At 43.8% G+C, this 22,257-nt stretch overlaps 1 long non-coding RNA gene across 1 annotated transcript; it reads left to right on the top strand.

Annotated features, from left to right (window-relative positions):
• The first annotated feature begins 1,060 nt into the window (after positions 1-1,060).
• Positions 1,061-21,274, top strand: LOC310840709. Its single transcript, XR_014562025.1, has 4 exons — positions 1,061-1,115; positions 18,166-18,580; positions 19,421-19,539; positions 20,516-21,274. It is a non-coding gene; the product is annotated as an uncharacterized lncRNA (long non-coding RNA).
• The last annotated feature ends 983 nt before the right edge of the window (positions 21,275-22,257 follow it).

The following is a 22,257-nucleotide window of genomic DNA, read 5'->3' as shown; positions in this document are numbered from 1 at the left end:
ACATAGCACATGTGATGCCCTGATGCCACGCGTGTGATATTAGGATGTGGCGAAGAGCTGGGGGTGGAGCCAAACAGGGCAACCGTGCAACTCAATGACTGGCAGGAGGCTGCTTCAATCCTCCTTCCTCTCCAGGACTGGAGGAGGAGGAGGACAAGGAACCAGCCACTGGAGGCTCAACACTTTTGGGACATTGGGGGTGCCCCCTACCCAAAAACATAGAGCCACCCCAAAAGGCTTGCAGCCTGTGCCCCTAGCAGCCTGTGCCCCTGGCAGTGGCCTCTTGGCAGATAGGCCTCTTGGCTATCCCTGGTCCAAGTCCACAGGCTGCTGATATCCTTGTCAGTGGGATATGCCGTGAAGGCCTGGCACATGTACCAGGTATTCCTTGGCCTCCCATGATCTTTCAATCCACCCCATCTCACAGAGCGAGGCTAGAATGTGGGTGCATCCCATGCGTGCTGCCTCAGGAAACACAGAAGGAGGTAGGAAACACAAATGTGATTAACACAAAGAGCAGCTAAGTGAATTTTCGACTTGAGATCTGAAGCGGGGAACCTTTCCCCTCAAACAGGAAAGTTGCCCCGAACTTCCTGCCTGAGGGAAGGGCACAGAGGTGAGGAATCTGTATGCTGTTGAATCCTCAGCCAACTCAGCATGGATTATGGGAGCTGTGATGTAGGAACCTCTAGAGGGCCTCAGGCTTGCTGCTCCTGGTTTAACATGCTGAGGCAAACCATATGCACATTGTGTGGATGCTTTTTGGACAACTTTGTGTAGAGGCCCCATATTTACTGCGCTTTCATTGTGATTAAAAAGCAAAGTCCCTATGGCAGTGTTGTTCTGGCAGAGTTACTGGCTGACATGAAACAGACCAGCAGAGTGCAGTAGCAGCCTTTCTAGGACCTGGTGCTTAAATCTCCTAACATGGCATTCTTCCTCCTACTTAGATGTGTGATCCATATCTCCATGGAGAGGAAACCAGTCACTTTCTAAGTTTAGACTTTTCCCCTGCTTAGTATTCCCTGCATGCCCTGCAGTGAAGGCATAGAGAATTGCAAAACTTGCTGATGCTCCTCTCAGAGGTCTAATGAGACTGGCCTCATGAACTGAAGGTAAGTTCCATTGTTCGGGGGGAAGGTAAGTTCCATTGTTTAGGGGGGAAACCCCAAACTTTGGTGATTACACTGAATGCATTGAAGACTCATGTCTTGAAACATCTGAGGAGGATGAGGGTCAGGGTCAACAAATGATGTGGTCTGGGATTGGGGGCCAAGTAGAGTCCCAAGGGCCAGATATTTGGCACCAGAGACAGAGGTTCTCCACACACACACACACACACACACACACACACACACACACACCCAATAGCCTTACAGAGCAATCCTAAGCATGTCTACTCAGAAGTGTCCCATTCTATTCAGTACGTATAGGATTGCCATCTTATACATCATTCATTTATTACTACAAATGTTGCAGGGTCATTGAAGAGGAGAGCATGTGCAAACTTCCCTTTCTCTACCAAGAAACCGCAGCCTGCTTCGAATGCAGAGTTGCGCTTTCCCAACAGATTTGATCCTCTGCTCACACTCCCCCCACAACTGCAATTCCTTTTCAAAATAAAGATCCATATAGATGCAAGTTCAGGTTTTTGTTGATGCAATCGTAGCTTCCTTACTGAAAAATAGATGTCGTTTAAATAACAATTCCCCACATATAAAGGTTCTTTCCAGTCATCTGGGCACTAATTCCGATTTTTATCAGGTTGGTGGGCAAAAATCCTGATCTTATAAGGGCAAGTTGGGCAGAAACAGGTTTGACTTTCTCTGGGCAAATCCCTGCTTTGGACCTGCACCTGATAAATGCAAGGTCCAAGTGGGCAATTGCTACTCTCATCACAAAATCCTAGTTAAGTTAACTCAGAAGTAGTTCAGATTTGCATATACATAGGACTGCAGCCTACAGTGCTTTCTGTTTTCTCTTCAGAGGGAATTCGAATCCATGCATTTCCTAAACACACACCAAATGGAGCAGACTGGGAGAGAGGTTAAGTGATGTTCCCATGTAACACGATCCGGAACTCATGGCAGTGAATGAACATCTCTGTATTAGGGCCATTTATTTTTATTAACATCAGCAACAACATACCCTTTAAACATCTTTTCATTCAGATTATTCAAAGCATTTAGATTAGTAATTCGGTTCTTTCCTATGCATGACCGAAACTCATTTTTTTCCAAAATTAGGCAATCATAGCGAACACAAAGTGCAGATGGTGTAAATTAATATTTTTACAGTATCAGATCATCTGGCATTAAATCAATCTGAAGCTATAAAGGTCAGGTGCTTGTTGAACACTATAGCTGGATTTCTCGCACACAATTAAAACAGTAAAGCAAAGCTTTGAATCATATTAGATTGATATTTAGTTTAACTCAGTACCAAAGGCCTTAGCCAACAGCCAGGGTCTCAGCAAAGATCCCTCTAACACCCATCTACACCCATTCCAATTAGAGATTAGTGTTTGGTGTCTTCTAGATGCAAAGTGTATAATGAATAAGTGATAATAATAATAATAATATATTATTTATACCCTGCCCAGCTGAATGGGTTTCCCCAGCCATTCCAGGCAGCTCCCAACAGAATATTAAAAACACGATAAAACATTAAAAACTTCCCTAAACAGGGCTACCTTTAGATGTCTTCTAAAAGTCAGTAGCTGTTTATTTCCTTGAAATCTGGTGGGAGGGCGTTCCACAGGGCAGTTGCCGCTACCAAGAAGGCCCTCTGCACTGGACCTCACCCCTGGCTGAACGATGGGAGTGGAGACGCTCCTTCAGGTATACTGGGCCAAGGCCATTTAGGGCTTTAAAGGTCTGTACCAACACTTTGAATTGTGCTCGGAAATGTACTGGGGGCCAATGTAGGTCTTTCAGGACCAGTGTTATAGTATGATCTCAGCAGCCACTCCCAGTCACCAATCTAGCTGCCGCATTCTGGATTAGTTGCAGTTTCCGGGTCACATTCAAAGGTAGCCCCACATATACTATATGAAAGCCAGCACAAACCATTCTATAACCAATGTGGTCTCCAAATCATTGGCGTTGCTGTATGCATCTCTTCACTTTCTCTCATATATCTGAATGGTTGTCATTATTACCTCCAGGGAAAAGTATCTCTGTACTTGGAGACACTTTTGCAGCAATACAAAAGCTGCCCTGCAAATGGAACGACCCTCAGCTGACGCGGTGAGATGTGTAATGCACCTCATTACACAAGGAACACAAAGATACACTAGGATGCCGCCACACACACACACCTTGAAATTCCCAGTGTCTATTTGCAACATACAAACAGTTGCTCCATAAGCAACTGCCCTCCCCACATCAGGGACTTGAGTTGGTATTAGCTGAAAGAGAGCATTCCATTTCAGCATTAATTGGCTGGCTTGCTTGCTTGTTGACATTTATGGCACTCCATATGGCTCCAAGGGATCCCTTAGGGTGGCCAACAACATGCCATAGAGCAATAATAAAACCCATTAAAAAGTAATAACATTAACCAAGGTAAACAAGGCAGGGGGAGGTGAACATGGCAATGCTAAAAACCAATAAGAAAGCCAATGAAATAACCAAACCGATTTTGTATATTCTTGATACAGTAAGAAAAACTAAGGATGCCCCAGAGGAGGGTGGAATAAAATGATGTTTACCAGTTTTCTTTAAAAGGGGGACAGAAGGGGGCCCATCAAACATCCTTGGGAGGAGAGATCCATAAGAAGGCTGGTGCCATGCAAATGGACAGCCTAGTATCAGACAATGTCAGAAATCAGAGCAAGTCTCTAATGGCCGTATTGCAAGTCCTGGATTTGCAGTCCAGTAACATCTGGAAGGTCACGGCTTCTGCTCCTCTGTTGGGAGGTGGAATACCACACCTCTGTGGAAGGCCACAAAAAGTAACACTCTCACACTTTGAGCTGGCAGCGTTTGCCGACTCTTAACACAGCTCTGTCATAGCCATGTTTTCCAAAGGACTCACAGTTTGACATCTCTGAGAGGCCCTCTTTGTACATTGTCTAAGGAAGGACATTCAGAACAGAATCAGGAACAGAATCAGTAAGAGTGAATTTGCAAACCCTCTTTCCAACCTACATAATTTTGGGAAAGAACACAGTCTAGTGAAATTTCAGCTCCATTTATAGTGCCAAGTTCTTTCGGGTGGGGTTTGAAAACAACAGGGAGTTGTGAAGTTTTAATTTAAGGCCAAATACAGATTATAGCATACAGAGAATAAATCAAAAACCAAGGACACCTTTCCCCTCTCTCTGATCAAAAAATACCACCTTGGATCTGAGTGGAAGACAAAGAGATGTATGAAACTGTAAACAAAGGTCGATGCCAATCCTAGACTTAACAACACTTCAAATAAGAAAAGCATCTAACGATACACTTTTTTTGTACCTTTGACACCTTGTTTTCTGGGCTTTTGTCACTGTGTCACCCAGGACAAACAGTGTCTCCATTTATTCTCTCTCTCTAAGAAGAGAATAAACCATTTTTGTCATTTAAGTACGAAAGCAAGTTGCTTGGTGAAACCAGGATGTAGTATGGAAATCAATGTGACACACTTGCTATTTTTCTAGAACCAAACATATCCCCTTCCTCTTGAACTAAACTAGAATGAGGTAGGTAGCCGTGTTGGTCTGATGCAGTAGAAATATATATTTTTAAAAATTAAAAAAATGTCAAGTACCACCTTAGAGACCAACTAAGTTTGTTCTTGGTATGAGCTTTCGTGTGCATGCACACTTCTTCAGATACCTCTGAAGAGACCTCATTCTAAACTAGAATGATTAATAAAACAAATATACAGCCAGGCTTTCTCCAAATGTTCACCAGTCTGATCCAGTTAGGAGGGGGGAAAGTCGATTTAATCTGTGCTGTTAAGCAGTTACCATGTGTACTCAAATCTCCAAAATGCCAGGAAATTGAGGCATTTAAGGGTCTCGCAGCTACGTGGGGATTTTAATCCCAATCTCCTCAGTTCATACCCAATTCTGACCACTGCGCCATACCGAACCTCTTCCTACATACCACGCTTCCCTATTGGCTAATGCCAGTTAAAACTTGGGTGGTGCATCAAGAGCTCCACTCCCTGCCTTAGTTAGGTACACTAATGGATGCCATCCCTCTTTGAACAAGCCCCACTTCTGTGTTCAGTCTCCCGTGCCTGACTGGCCAAGGCTCCTACTTTGTAGGAGGAGCCTGTTGTTAAACATACAGGATCCCTTTCACATGGCTGCCAAACACAGGGCTGCCAAGGTATATAGCCCTGTGGTACATCAGTGCTGGGGGTGCCAGCATGGTTTGTTAAAGGAATCCTGCATCTCCCTCCCATAACTGCTGAATGGAGAGGGTATCTGGAGGCTATCAATGGCTGCTAACAGTGATGGCTATGTCTTACGTCCACTGACAGAGGTAATATGCTTTTGAACGCCAGTTGCTGAAAACAACAGGAAGGAGAGTGCGAGACATCTGGCCAGCCACTGTGTGAACAGGTGAAGAGAGAAAAAAAATGAGGAAAAAAGGGGAGAAAAAAATTGCTGAAGGAGGGGAAAAAGAAAGGAACAGAAACAAATTTACATACATATTCTTGGGGAGGAGGGAATGGATTCTAGGCCGAATTTAATTTGAAGCAAAGCCTCGATTCTGTCCTCTTACATAAAAGGTAAAGGGACCCCTGACCATTAGGTCCAGTCGTGACCGACTCTGGGGTTGTGGTTCTCATCTCGCTTTATTGGCCGAGGGAGCTGGCGTACAGCTTCCGGGTCATGTGGCCAGCATGACTAAACCGCTTCTGGCGAACCAGAGCAGCGCACAGAAATGCCATTTACCTTCCTGCCGGAGTGGTACCTATTTATCTACTTGCACTTTGATGTGCTTTCAAACTGCTAGGTTGGCAGGAGCAGGGACTGAGCAACAGTGGCGTAGTGTGGGGGTGCAGGGGGGCTGGCCGCACCGGGTGCAACATCTGGGGGGCGCTCACACTCACAGCTCTCTGCCCCTACTAAAATCCACGGGTTAGGGGGCGCAAATTACTTGCCTTGCCACTGCTGACAACCCACGCTACGCCCCGTTGCGGGGATTCGAACCACCAACCTTCTCATCGGCAAGCCCTAGGTTCTGTGGTTTAGACCACACTGCCACCCGCGTCCCTGCATTCTCTTACATAAGGTGCATCTATTTTAGGAGTAGATCTCATGCTGAAAGAATGGTCACCCTCACAAGAAAGAGAGAGGATTAAAGAAGGCACAGGTTTGCTTAAAATCGGCATATGCTGTGACAAAATCCCAATGGAGCAGAAAAGATTATTTATGCATGCGACCACAGCTGTGTGGATGTCATTGGCCCAGAGATGGAAAGAAGATGAAGTCCCAGCCAGAGAAGAATGGCAGATTAAGTTGATGGATTATGCCGAAATGGCAAAAGAAATCAGGAAGACCAAAATCTTAATAAGAAATGGGGAAAATTTATAATTGATCTTAAAAATCATTGCAAACAGTTAAAACTGTTAGTAGGATTGGAATAACACTTGCAGTTTAATGGTGAATTTTGGATATAATGGAGTTGTAAAAGATTTGGATTATTATAAAAGATGCAGGAGGAAATGACTAACGATAGGAGCCACAAAGGGGAGGAGGGAAGTCTAGGAGATTCTCTGGCATCTTGTTTTTATGATGTATATTGGATATGTGATTGTAAAACTTTAATTTGAAAAACCAAATAAATAAATTTATTTTAAAAAATTAAAAATAAAATCTGCCCTTGCTGATTTATATGTGTGTGAGCAAATAAAAAAAATAATTTCTATAATTTTAAATAGAAACACAGTGTGTCTCTCGCCATAGTGGGAAAGGCTATGACCCAGAGACCTTGATGCCCTCTCTGTTTGTTTCCCAGGTGCGCACAGTGTAGTGCGAGGTCTCTGCTCTCTCTCCATGTGGCTCTTTATCTTTAAGCCTCAGCACCTCAGCTGGGCAGCCTTTCAAATACCAGGCTCTTGGAACTTTGCTGCACATTTTAAACAAGAGAGCTTATTGCCTGCTGAATTGTGCTTTTAAAGGTTGCTTCTGATCTGTGGATAACTTGAATTAAAGTCTTGTGATCCTGGTCTTGTGCTTTGTGGCTATGGCTGTTAGCTGCTCTGGGTTCCAGCATGTGGAAGGATGGAATTTAAGAACAAGAAACGAAGAAAGCACAGCTGCAAATAGAGGACTTCTCCATGTAAAATCAGAGGCACAGCCACCCTCGGAGGAAAGGAACACTCCCAACCATTTGGGCAATGTTGTGCAAATGCTTTTCCTCCATTTGTAGGCGCTGTCCCAGCTTCATCACTGCTCTAAAATGGAAAAGGAGGTGTGCCAATGCCAACAAAAGACCAGGGCACTTTACAAAGGCCATTCTATGATGCTAAGACTGTCACTAGTTCTCAGGAGGGATTCAGACACACACCAGAACTTTTGGTTTGTACGGTTGAAGTGGGTTAAAACACACTGGCTGCATTCACTTAACAGTTTATTCCATTTTCATGATGTTACCTCCTACATTATATTTGATTCACTTCTGGAATGATAGTGGAATATAGCACAAGTTCAGCTCTCATTCAGTGGCATACCAGGGGTTGCCAGCACCCAGGTCTGCATGGAGGGGTTGGGAGGGAGAGAAATGGATGGAGTATACATACATTCAACTGCGTAATGGTGTCCACATCACCCAGAAGATTGCAGTCGCAGAGATAAGAAAAGAAGAGTCGTTCCATTGTCTGGAGAGGTCGCTTCCTGGTTCGTATGGAGAATCGATTTTTAATGGAGCCCAGTGACGGAAGGGAACAGCTGTATTGAGGCAACACTGAGTGTCGAAATTTTGCGCCCCCATCAATTTTCCGTCAGGGGCAACTGCTCCTGTCCCCTCCCATGCTATACCCCTGCTCTCATTTTCATATTATTTGCAAAGATAAATAGGTACCACTCTGGCAGGAAGGTAAACGGTGTTTCTGTGTGATGCTCTGGTTCGCCAGAAGCAGCTTAGCCATGCTGGCCACATGACCCAGAAGCTGTACGCCAGCTCCCTTGGCCAATAAAGCGAGATGAGTGCCACAACCCCAGAGTCTGTCACGACTGGACCTAATGGTCAGGGGTCCCTTTACCTTTACCCACCTACCTTGCCCTGGAAGCAAAAAACATGGAAATGAGCACACAGCTTGCACTATATTCCACTATAGTTCCATAAGTGTATTTTAAGCTGTGCAAAAGCTCAAATATAATGCAGAACATTTAGGACTTGGCTACATTAGCAAAGAAAAAGTGTTTTATATGCATTATAACACCACGGCAACAGATGGCACTGTGGAGTCCTGTCTTTCACCAACGTGATTTCCCATAATGAAGTTTACAGTGTGTTTTCCTGAAACACTTTTTATGTGTCTAGATCCAGCCTCAGAGGAAAGCTGTGAAAAGAAAATAAACTGCCATGTGAACGTATTCTCAGTTGTCCTAACATAGCAAATCTGCTTTAAGAACAAAAACAAAATGGACTTTGTGTAGTTAAGAAACTGACAGTGAAAAGCACCCAAAAGCATGGAATGGAGAAATGATTCATGGGAAGACGTTTAAACACTCCAGTAGCAAATCTGGATGAGTGCTCATTGCCTTATAACTGCCTAGCAAACAAATCAGAACGAAAGCTCACTAAAGACTGGGCAACTAGCATTTAAGCTTTGCACAAGTAACTCAGGATGAGTGCTAACTAAACATGTTGTCATGTGGAGAAGCCTTAACACATATGGTTGTGCATCATGACCAGGTTATGTGAGAATGCAGGATCTCACCCAGTGGTGAAGCTGCATGCTCCACTACCAGGGGCGGAGAGCAGGCAGAGGTGTGGCTGGTGGCCCCCGTGGCTGTGGTGCACATTCCGGGGGGGCATGGTGTGCATCCCATGGTGTGGTGCGTGTTCTGGGGCCGTGGCGCGCTGCCTGTGGGGGTATGGCGCCTGGCGTGCGCGGGGTGTGCAGCGCATTTCCTCCTACCTGAATAGTGGTGCTGGAGGCGGTCCACTCCCTCCGCACTCCCGTTCCTCTCCCAGTGATCTCACCCCATGCGGAAAAAATTGTTAGATCTGTTCGTGCATAACTGTCTCTGGATCAAGGTAATGGCCGAGCAGTATACATATCGTAAATCATTTCGCTTTGTTATTTTTAGAGTGTTCAGAAACTGATAAATGTTAATAAATGGATCAGTTTGACTAACACTTGATGATTTTATATTTTATTTTTCTTTAGAGGAACTGTGCATCACAATTTTCACTTTGGGAGATTTTCTTCTTCCTCCGTTACTTCTGAAAGATAATAAGCTTTTATCAACTTTTTTAAAACCATGAAAAAACAGTTTCAAAACTCACCTAGTCAAACTGGTTTTCAGTGAAGCCATTTATCATCTTAGCGCTCAGTAAATTGGACTGGACCTCTTAGCAGAAGTTGAGCTTTCATCACATTGGAAAAGGGGAAGAAGGCAACCCCCGAGTGTTCCAGAAGATCAAAGCCTACATCCTTTGCTTCTGCTATTCAGCCTACAGCCATTTAATGCTATGATCATATCAGTTCCTGAGTTTCACTAACTTCAGATACCTGCTTCATTTTGACTGCTGACCACAGGATATCATACAGACGAGAGTGACGGAGCAGAATTCAAAATACCTGGTAATAACCATACATCCAAGGACATCCCCCCCCCCCAAGTCTATCAGTAGTAATGCAATGCATCTCTCATAGTGTGCAGGTGACCTGGGTGCCGGATTGGGTCTGCTGTGGTCCCTCTGCTCCAAGGCCCCTCCTCTCCCATCTTTGTGTTCATTGTTTTCATTAGTTCCATGATAAAAGCAAATTCCTAGTACAGTGGTACCTCGGGTTACATACACTTCAGGTTACATATGCTTCAGGTTACAGACTCCGCTAAGCCAGAAATAGTGCTTCAGGTTAAGAACTTTGCTTCAGGATGAGAACAGAAATCGTGCTCCCGCGGTGCGGCGGCAGCAGGAGGCCCCGTTAGCTAAAGTGGTGCTTCAGGTTAAGAACACTTTCAGGTTAAGTACGGACCTCCGGAACGAATTAAGTACTTAACCCGAGGTACCACTGTATTTGCCCTGTTCCATTTCTCAGCTACAAACAGTTAAGGGCAGCCTCCCAGAATGTGTTTAATAGTGGCTTGTTATGAAAAATGAGAGGATCAATGAAACCAGCATCCCATCTCAATGGGAGAACTGGCACTCGCAAAGGGAAGCCGAGAGGCCCCTGGAAATTCCAGACCCCTCAAGAAATAAGAATTAGAAAATGGAACAATCAATATATGTTCATTTCAAAACACACTGCTTTAAAATTAAGAAAGCAAGAGTAGCTTCCTAGACTTCAAATGAGAAAGTGAAATCCACCTAAAAACCATCAAAGGCCATTCCTGCAGTTGTTTTATATCTGTTTATGAAGAGCTAGATGATAGATAGATGATAGATGATAGATGATAGATGATAGATGATAGATATAGATAGATGATAGATAGAGATAGATAGATAGATAGATAGATAGATAGATAGATAGATGATAGATAGATAGATAGATGATAGATGATAGATGATATAGATAGATAGATGATAGATAGATAGATAGATAGATAGATAGATAGATAGATAGATAGATGATAGATAGATAATAGATAGATAGATAGATAGATAGATAGATAGATAGATAGATGATAGATAGATAGATATAGATAGATAGATAGATGATAGATGATAGATAGATGATAGATTAGATAGATAGATAGATAGATAGATAGATCATAGATAGATAGATAGATAGATAGATAGATAGATAGATAGATGATAGATATGGTAGATAGAAGCTTGCTGGGGACATCTAAAGCAAATGCCAAACCATTATTTTCTGTCTGGTAACAAAGGGATAACCTGTTTTTTATTCCGCTCACACAGAAAGGGAACTCTTGTGACACATTCTCTTAATGAAGAGCCCTGTTACTGCAAGGATCCTTAGATCTCTACCGAACGTCTTTGCCATCTCAAGATATTCCGCAAATGAGTGAACTTGGAAAGCCAGTCAATAGCAGCAAAGCTTGCAGCCCTTATCAGCACTGTGGTGAATGAATTGGCAGTTGTACTGTAGCCCAGCCATTATCTTGAGGGTGAAATTTAATACAGAACGTAGAAATACCGTTTCCGTCCACCCTGAGCACAGCTGAAAAAATGAACGTGACCAAAACTTTTATTTTATGAAGGTTATATGGAAAGGAACTTTGAGTACCAAAACACAAAGCAAAAATCATTCTAGTGCTTGAGAACCACTTCACATATGCCTAGAGATGTAAAAATTCCAGAAATTTTGAAGCCATGAAATTTTGAAATTTTGAAGCCACTGAAGCAGTGCTCCATAGCTTCCAACAATTCTCCCTTGAAAATAGGGGCACCCTATTCTATTATTATTATTATTATTATTATTACTACTACTACTACCCTGTCCATCTGTCTGGGTTGCCCCAGCCACTCTGGGCAGCTTCCAACATATATAAAAACATAATAAAATATTAAACATTAAAAACCTTCCCTATACAGGGCTGCCTTCAGATGTCTTCTAAAGTTTGTATACTTCTCTCTTTGGCTCAGGGGTTGCATAACTCCATACCCTCCAACATTTCTCAGATGAAAATAGGGCTGTTCTAAGAAAAGCAGGATATTCTGGGACCAAATCAAAAACTGGGACAGTTTCTGTAAATCCGGGACTGTCCCTGGAAAATAGGGACACTTGGAGGGTTTGGTCTTCTATGTACCGCTATTCAACTTCATCTACTAAATAGGTAACAGGAGCAATCGAAACCTCCTAAACCAGGCTGGGTGGGTGTGTTACATTAAGCAGAAGCTTCCCTCCACCCAGCTCTTCCGTGGCTAAGCTGGCATGTGCATGTTGAGGGATCTCCACAGCAGCCAGTGGAAGACTCTGAAATGGGGCGCTCTGAGGGCAGTGATTGGCTGAGCTAGCCTGGAATCTATCAGATTCCACAGCACTTTCACTACTGTCATGTTATGGCATGGGGCTTGATCTGGGCCCAATTGCTGCGCCAGCTCCAGGCTGCTGGATGTGGCAGGGCTGTACATGTGGAAGTGGGCACTGTTAGAATTCCTGCTCCACGATTGGAGTCATGGGATTTTTGTCTATCACATGACGATGTATGTTATGACTCCACAAAGTGTGGGAAGTGACGGAGACAGGATGTTTGTGTTACTGTGTTCCGTGAAGTGGGACTATGTCCTTTGTTCTTTCTCTTTGCCGTCTGATGCTAGAGAGAGAGGGAGGCATGTTGCAGTGCTCCGTGTGTGTTTATATGTAAATAAAGTAGATTAGCCAAAATGCTGAGTTGCTAAGGTCTGCCACACAAGCTGCGAAGACTCTGTAGATCCCTAAGTGTGCCAATGTCTGTTGGTATCAGTTGCTGTGATGTTCGGGCAGAAGAAAGGTTTTGAAGCTCCCGAACGATCGACCAGGAGGGAGGGAACATGCCAGTCGGGCATGTGTCTCTATCAGGGTCCTATTTGAGTGTAGGATGAGCTCCTAACAGGAACATCACTTTGTGCAGCCCCACTGACAGGAAAAAAGGGCTTGGGTTGCAGTCCTGCTCTGCACATAAACAAGTGCTGTTGCAACTCCACAGCTTGATATATGTTGACCTTCAACATCCTGTGCTCAAGAACTTCAAGGTGAAGATTGGTTATTCCCAGGACTTCCCAGAAGGTGCTTGATGTGTCAACCTTGCTGTGGTCAAGGAGGTCTGGGTCTCTTCAGTGTCTGGGTGGAAGGCTGCTTGCCGACCACCTTGAGTTCCCTCACAGAAGATACGCTGGCTGCAAATGCAGTAATTTAATATTGCCAGAATGGTTTTCAAAATCTTCATGGCTATAACAAAGAAGGGTCACTCTGCCTTTCATTACACTCGGTATCGTTATGGCTGTGCAACAGCTTTCCCCAACGGCATCCTAAATAAAAACGCAACATATCCCAGAAAAAGTCTGGAATAGGAAAAGAGAAAAGAACAAAGTTGAACTTTGCCTTCCACCGCCTGACTTTATTAAGCAACTGCAGTAGCTGTGCACACAAACAAAAATCAGCAGCCTATTCCCATTTCCCCTTAGCCTTCCAAGCGAATTTGGCATGGATTTTGGGGGTGGCAGAGGCAAGTTTATCAGAAGGCATAAGGGAATTGTTTCTATTTTCTCCTGGCGCTTTTCTCTCTTTTTTTGCATATGTTTTGAAAAGTGACTGGTGAATCGATCAAAAAGCACCCAAAGGGAATAGGAATGGTTTCATTTTGGCAGTAATTAACTGATTATCATTTTAGGGCCTGATTCCCTCTGACAGCTGAGTCTTGCAGGGCATTCTCCAGTGGTTTAGGAGAAGTAACGGATGATATAACCAGTCTTGAACTTAATGCAAGAAAAAGTGATTTTCTTATATTGTAATGGCAGATGGCGGAAATCATCATCAACAACAACAACAACAACTTGTGTGCGCTATATCAGGTTTAGATGGTTGATATTTTGTCAGTATACACTGTGTTTGTATTCTTTTGGTAAGGTAAATGGGAGAGGATCCAGAAACAATCAGGTCACAAGCAATCTAACCCTTGCAGCACATATTCTAAAGTTGGCAGCCACTATTTGGCTGCCTAATGTGGCAATTGCTCCTTGTGGAGGTTGTAGCATGGAAAGTGCCACCCACCTACAGGATCTTCTGGCAGTAGGCATGGAGACTCATTGTGACATGGTTAATTGGTCTGACTCTACACTTAATGGCTCCACACTCTTAATAGTTTTAATGGTTCTACACTTCTTCTGTTGCCCTCTTTTTGTTATATCCAAATCATTTTGGGACTAATTGGCCGGAGTATCTGCAATGCCCAGCCAGACACCACCCACCCATGCTGATCTTTGGAGCCACTTGGACAGGACAGAGTAAAAGAGGGCTTCCTATTTCAGCTACGTCTTGCTTGAACAACAAGGTCTTCCTTTACTGAATAGCCCAGGGGTGGGGAAGTGGATCTGACCACTTACCAGTCACCTGATTTCACCATCAGGTGGAGTGCTGGCAATCAGCTGGTGAGTGGGACTTCAGAGCACAGCACAAGGTTCTTTGCAGAGTGCTTTGAAGTCCTGCTAGTCAGCTGATCGTCGGCGCTTTGGAAGCCCATCGGTTCTGAAACACCACCAATCAACTGATCTAAGGGGCTTCAGAAGCACTGCATGTGAAATGCTGACAACCAGCCAACCAGCAGTGCTTCAGAAGACTCTTTTTGGCCCGGCCCAGCCACCGTTGTACTTTTTTTACATGTCATATACAGCATGCCGGCATGATTTGGCCAAAATTGCCTGATGGTCCAAATTAGGCCCATGGACTGGAGGTAATCTTCACCCTGGTGTAGCCTTTGTTCTTTGGTCCTGATTTCCAGCTTGCTTCATGATCCTTGTTAAGTTGTGGGTGAACATATCAGACGACACAGTGATTCTTCAAACAGCACTTGTTTATTCACAGGCCAGAACAGAAATGAGCTGAAGGGTTCAGCCAGCCTGCTTATATAGAGCTCCACTAGAACGCAACAGTAACCATTTTCTGTAACTATCCAATCACTGAACGTCATTTTCGATCCCTTATTTGCATAAGTGGACCTGAACTATCTACAGTATCCCCCTGCTGGCCCAGGGTGAGAACTTCAGTACATAACAATCCTGCCTTACAGTTTGCTCCTTCTGTCCTGGTTTTTAAGTCATAAAATCTGGTTTGTTCCTCAATTCATCCTCCTGTGTCTTGGTCTCTAAGGACATCTCAAACTTCTACCCACATCCCAGCCCAGTGGCGTAGCATGGGTTGTCAGCACCCGGGACAAGGCAAGTAATTTGACCCCCTAACCCGTGGATTTGCGCCCCCTAACCCTACCCCCCAGATGTTGCGCCCGGTGTGGCCGCCCCCCCCTGCACCCCCCACGCTACGCCACTGTCCCAGCCTTGGCGATCAGTTATCCTAACCAGCACACAGGCCCAATCGAAACCCATAATCCAAGTGGTAATTTTCAAGCATTGCTTCCATCTGTATGCATTTCTACAGGTAATGTCAGAGTTAATTAAGCCACATCCAACCTCCTACCATCCCTCCTGTCAGCCTTTACAATGCTCATTAATCATGAAGCTCAGATAACTAGGCTCTCTCCTATGGCGTGGTGCCGCTGGGAATGTGATGCTGAACTACTGCTCTGACCTTGGCTTGAAAGCTGTTTGGGGCAAGAGCCAAGGTGGAAGGAAGCTAACAGAGCAATGTGTTACTTTGGGCAGGAGTCAGCATTAAAGAACACCATGACTGTGTTGCTCAGTTACCTTTACATGTCATGTCTCTCCCATCTAAGTAGACAGTATTGTGCCTTAAGCAGGTTGGAGCAAATTTATTCTGAGAACTCAAATTCACACACCAGAAAATCTATGAATTTCACTGGGGAACCTTTCTCTGTCCAAAGTCCACAGACGTTTGCATGCAACCCTTCTTGGCATGATGGTATATAATTTTTTGATGGAATCTAGTAACAATGGAAAACAAGCAATATATATTTACTTATATCCAAACCAAAAGAATACAAACACAGTGTATACTGACAAAATATCAACCATCTAAACCTGATATAGCGCACACAAGTTGTTGTTGTTGTTGATGATGATGATTTTATACCCTACCTTTTTCTCTGACCTGACTCAAGCCGGCTTACAGATTAAAAACAAGAATCACTAAAAACATAGAAAAAAGCATCATTTAAAAAATAATGAAACATCAATAGAATTAGAACTACATACACATATAAAATCTGTTTAAAACACACAAATAATTACAATACCAGCAAATACAAAATGAAAAGAAAAAACAGTAAAATGGTGGCTCCCCTTTACTTTTCATATTTATTTGTTTGTTTGTTAATTAAATTTGTACACTGCTCTATACCCATAGATCTCAGGGTGATTCACAACATAAAAACACAATAAATAAGAAAACAGAAAATACATAAGAAAAACAAAAACAACCGCAACATTCCCTGCTTCCGCAAGACATTTTAAAAGGGCATCGGGTGTCAATCAGCCAAAGACCATACCAGTCAGATCAGAGCTATAATTAGGAAACACTGGCATTTAGTGTAGAACCATGCCTAGCACTGGTGGGTGGAGAATTGAGAGGTAATTTTCTAAATAATAATAATAATAATACAGTCATACCTCGGGTTACAGACGCTTCAGGTTGTGTTTTGTTGAGTTACCTACCTGCCGAAACCCGGAAGTACCGGAACGGGTTACTTACGCTTTGCACATGCGCAGAAGCACCGAATTGCAACCCATGCATGTGCAGACACGCCGCTGCAGGTTGCGAACGCTGTGGGTTGCAACCTGCATCCCGCACAGATTATGTTCGCAACCCGAGCATCCACTGTAATAATAATAATATTTATACCCTTCCCATCTGGCTGGGTATAATAGGAATTGCAATGTTGGTGGTGATTGTTGATCTGAAGGAGAATTTGTCTAGATTGGCTTTTCAGTCAATGGTCTAAAATGTGTTCAAAGAGCACAAAGCGTTGATCTCCGAACCACAGTGGAGCGACATGGCTTACATCGACTATAAGGCAGTGGCTTTTCATGCTTGCCGTTTGAAATAAAGAAAACTTTTGATGATACAAGTTATGGCTTGATCAATATTAGCACTCTCAACTGATGGTAATTGCACTCTGATTGATATTAGAATTACTAACCAAAAGGCTTCAGATAGATTAAAATTAATCAGGACATGTATTCTTTTTCTTCACAAAAGGGGGGGAACGAGGCCTGGGAAAACCTTGCAGCCTTCCAGTGGATGAAATATGAATGCACAGGATATATTTTCTGTCTAAAGCTGTGTGGTCAGAAGATGGCAATTATCGAGATATGTGCAGAGCAAAGTAACAGTCAGTGAATCATAAGGACATTTCCCACAACTGAATTATATCCTGCTCCAGGACACAGCCAAGTATTGGAGACAAAGCTGAACAAACTATCTTTTTATATAATAATAGATTGGATCATAAAATCCGAAGAGTGTCAGTATCTTTAAACGCCCTGTGGCCTTTTCTCCAAACTTCAGAGCAGTATCTCAGAATCAGTAATGGAAGCTGTGCTGAACAACTGAGGAGAGGGAGGGAGGGGAATTCGTATCGCTGCACTTTAGGCACCCTCCTGAACAGAACCAGTGGCGGCTGGTTCACTGACCCACCAACCTCAGCCTGCCCTCAGCTAGTGCCCTACTTGCCAGCCTTCTTACATATAGTAAGTCAGGGGGTGAAGGGTGCAGGAAGTGCCTGCCATTGGTTCTGTCATTACCTACTGTTGATCTCACTGAATTCTGCCCTACCAATCCCAATGCACACCCTCCAAGTTGTTGGAAAAATACCCGGGAAGGCCACCACCTTCCCCCCCAAGACATCTTTCCGGTGGCCAACCTCTGACTGTGAATCTTCCTCAGTCCAGAGAGACCGGTGATAAGAGATCCCTCCCTCCTGAGAGGAGCACGCTCATCTCCTCTCATCTCATAGCAGAAGAAGAGTTAATCAGTATCTCTAAAACTACTTTTAAAAGGTAAAGGGACCCCTGACCATTAGGTCCAGTCGTGGTCGACTCTGGGGTTGTGGCGCTCATCTCGCTTTATTGGCCGAGGGAGCCAGCGTACAGCTTCCAGGTCATGTGGCCAACATGACGAAGCCGCTTCTGGTGAACCAGAGCAGCGCACAGAAACACCGTTTACCTTCCCGCCGGAATGGTACCTATATATCTACTTGCACTTTGACGTGCTTTCAAACTGCTAGGTTGGCAGGAGCAACCCCAAGCCAAGGAGATAAGTAACTATACAACTTTCAGAAGACAGGCAGTCCTACAAAATGAAGTTTTTAAAAAAAATAAAATAAAAAATAATGTTTTATTATGTTTTTATATAAGTTGGAAGCTGCCCAGATGGAATATAAATAATAAAATTATTATTATTATTATTGAATAGGATGTCCCCATTTCCATTGGAGAAATGTTGGAGGGTATGCCAATGGGCACCAGCCACCACTGAACAGAACTATCTATGACACCTGGGCAAGCTAGGAAATATTTCATCTACATTAAATTAGTTTTCCTAGAAAGTGAGACCACCGGAAGAGCTGTCTCGGATCAGACAAAGGGTCCCAAGTCCAACATTCTGTTTCCCACGGTATCTGACCACTTGCCTCTTAGAAGCCCAAAAGCAAGGCATGGAGGCAATAGTCCTCTCCTATTATTTTTCTCCAGCAACTGGAGCCTGCAAATGGCTATCATGACTAATGGTCACTCATTGACTTTTTCTCTATGGGTCACCTCAAGAGAAGGAAGAGGTGCCACCATGACCCGCCAGGGACTTCTCTTCCTTTTCTTTCTCCATGGAGTTGGTAAGTGGAACAAACAGGGAGGCACTCCCTAGTATGATAGAATACAGTACGCAATAGCAGAATGTTAAATAAAGTCTATTCCTCTGGTAAATGCTCTCAGCTGCTTGTGATTCTGAAAGTTTCCCCACACTAGAATGAATCAACAAGCTTCCCAATTTGAAGGAAAAGCGAGCACTGAAAGAGGCAAACGCAGAATCGCAAAGAATATTTAAAGGCCTTTCCTAGGGTTTCAGCACAACTCAATATCGTCCCCTATCAAATTGTGTTAATTAATGACATTGACTCAACTGAGATTTATTACTCCCCAACCAAGAGATGTATAATTAATACTCCTCGCCTATATATAGCTCTTTGTCACTACATTTAGGAATATAAGCCTCATTTATTCTAAGGTTATAATGAAAAAAATTGACTTGTGCAATTTTAATTGCTGTAATATTTTTCCCGATTTTTGCAGAGTTTCTTGGAATTTGTTGGAGCCACTAGCTCCTCAGAAACCTTTCTACAACGTTCATTTAGCTCCTGTCATTTCTTACACTAAATACAGTGGGGCTTGATGGCTTATTTGATACCTGCATCAATCTTAATTTATTTCCATAATTTCCTCTGACAAATCTGTTGATGCCATTGACATCCTCTGCGGCAATCATTCTCACAGACTCAAGGTTATTTTGACATTTCCCATGCCCATAACTCACGCATCTAGGATGTAGCCCAATTCTGCTGTCTTTTACCCTTCATCATGTTCAATACCTGTCCTTTACTTACCAGGCTGTAGGCTGATAGTCTTCATTATATCCTGCTTTGACTAATGTAGCATATTGCTTTCTCCCTTTGCAGGCCTGTGTACCGTGCCACTCCACATCAAATATATTGCAGCCAAAGCATTCATCTTCCTGGTTCAATCCATTTGTCATTTTGCCCTGTCCTTTACATCTACGAAAGCCTGCATTTACCAGGTGACAATAGTTAAGATTCATGGAATCATACAACTGGAAAGATCATAAGCCCCAAAAGGGATGCATGCATACATTATTTATTTTTAGAATATTTACCCCACTTTTTGACTTTAAAATAAAGTGGCCATATGACCAACTTTAGGGACGCGGGTGGTGCTGTGGTGTAAACCACTGAGCCTAGGGCTTGCTGATCAGAAGGTCGGTGGTTCAAATCCCCGCGGCGGGGTGAGCTCCTGTTGCTCGGTCCCTGCTCCTGCCAACCTAGCAGTTCAAAAGCACGTCAAAATGCAAGTAAATAAATAGGTACCGCTCTGGCGGGAAGGTAAACGGTGTTTCCGTGTGCTGCTCTGATTCGCCAGAAGTGGCTTAGTCATGCTGGCCACATGACCTGGAAGCTGTCTGCGGACAAACGCCGGCTCCTTCGGCCTATAGAGTGAGATGAGCGCCGCAACCCCAGAGTCTTCCGCGACTGAACCCAACAGTCAGGGCTACCTTTACCTTTACTATGACCAACTTTATGGAGGAGACCCCTCTGTTTGAAGGTCTGTCCCATCCAAGTCTACCTAAAGATAAGGGAGACAACAAGAGTGGCCTTAAAGTTGCCCATGAATGGTGAACAACGCCTAGATTGCAGACTGAGCAGGCATACAGATCATCATTGTCTTCTCCAGTATGGTGATATGTATTGTATTTCTATTTGAATTGAGTATACACTTAATTCAAATAGAAATACAATACATATCATAGAGTTGGAAGGGACCTTGAGGATCACCTATGTCCAACCCCCCGTAATGCAGGGATATGCAGCTGTCCCATATGGGGATCAAACCTGCAACATTTGTGTTATAAGCACCATGTTCTAACCAACTGAGTGTCATCCTTCCTGAATTTGCATCTATACATACAAATTAGTGTGTGCACATTTTATGGAAATCTGTGTCCTTTCTGGGTGTGTGAATCGTTTCCTCTTTTTCAGTATTATATACATGGCCACACTACCTCCAAGGCCCTACAGGTGGCTGATAAAAGTCACATCCAACTCAGATCTGCACTGCTTTCTTCAACCACCAACAAAGAGCCAAATGGCCATTGGCCGTAGACAGACCAGTGGAGGATTCCTTGATGTGTTGCCTGATCTTCTGATGCCAACTGAAGGGGGCCTCTGAGGAAGCCAGGCGTAAAGGCTGCCAGTGATGACTGTTCTTGGGAGGGAGGAGCAGAATGGCAGATGGTCCTAGACAGGCTAACGGATGAGGTATTGCTGTCTTGCCCTTCTCTCTGGTCCTGAACATGTGGGAAACCAAAAGGGCTATTTCCAACAGGAGACTTTGCAGTTGACTGGGGTGACCTAAAAGAAAGAAAGAAAAAGGCAGCAATTGAAATGTACTTTGTGAAATGAACGTTACCAGAAGACATGTTCCCAATCATTTTCTGCCAGTATTTCTAATTAAAAATAGTGAGTCATGTTTGATGTAAATGTGCTCCTACGAATGTAATTTTACTGACATTGGATATGATGAAAAGGAAAAGAAGCCCATTAAATGAAAAGCTAAAGCTATTATTCTCCTGCCTGCTGTCTAAATCCCAAATGAATTACCGTATCTCAAGGAGTCATGAAACATGGAAAACACAAGTCTGCAACGCTGCTGGTTTGCAATGACTCTCATGCTTTGGGCCTCTGTAGCTAAGAAAACTGGGATGGGAATTATTGAACAATAAAGTCATCATTTAAGAACTTTGCCTCCAGTGACCGGTACTCATATTTGCATGATCAGAAAGCGCTGATGGCTATTTCATCCAGCGAAGCTCTCAAAACACACAAGCTGTTCTCTTGAAATGAACATTTTCAATGTCCCTCACTGTTGTACTTACAAGATAGCTCTGGGAAAGGTGCCACAACATGATTTTAAATTATCCCTTCCTAAAGCTGCCTTTAACACCCTGAGTTTCAGTCAAAATCCAGTCCTGAGCAATCTTTTGTTTAATTCAGTAGGCAGAGTCCCAAGACTATGCTGTGGAGAACCAAGCTTGAAATCTGGGCAGCCACTAGACCCACCTTGACTCTGCAATTAGGAATACATATTCATGCTTCCTGATGTAATGGAGTTTTTCAAAAGCTCTGAGAAGCCTGGAAGCTTGAGGCTCATTTGATCCTCCTCTTCTCAGTTGGCATGCACTACCATTGCCCATTTCAGACTTAAAAGTGGGGTTCCCTTGGACTATGCATGACAAGCATGAGAACAATGAAGCATTCCTAAATGAATTATTGACATGCCACTTCAGCATGTGCAAAAACCGCCTTCTTGACTGTTGGACCCACGACTGGTCACATCTGCTCAATCTGCCAGAGCCTGTCTTCACATGCAGGAGAAGTCCCTAACTCACTGATGGTTTGAGACCCATCAGCTACCCTCACCTGGTTTAGTCAACCCATCAAGGCCATTCCCAAGGTGTGGCTGCTGTCATATGCTGGCAGCTTCTAGAAGCCACAGGTGAGAGCTGAGTGCAAGGTGGGGACCAAAGACAGATAAACTACCCCAGAAGGAACACTGCATTTTCTCCAGCCAGTGACGTAGCATGGGTTGCCAGTGCCCAGGGCTACACGGAAGGGAGGTAGAAAAGAGGGAAATGGACGGTGTAAGCATGCACATTCAACTGCCTAATGGTGTCCATGTCATTCAGGAGATCAGAGCCACAGAGATAAGAAAAGAAGAGTTG

This window comes from Podarcis gaigeae, assembly GCF_964106915.1.
Source record: "Podarcis gaigeae genome assembly, chromosome: 3".
In the NCBI taxonomy this organism is placed as follows: Eukaryota; Metazoa; Chordata; class Lepidosauria; order Squamata; family Lacertidae; genus Podarcis; species Podarcis gaigeae.
This window is presented reverse-complemented; position numbering and strand designations above follow the sequence as displayed.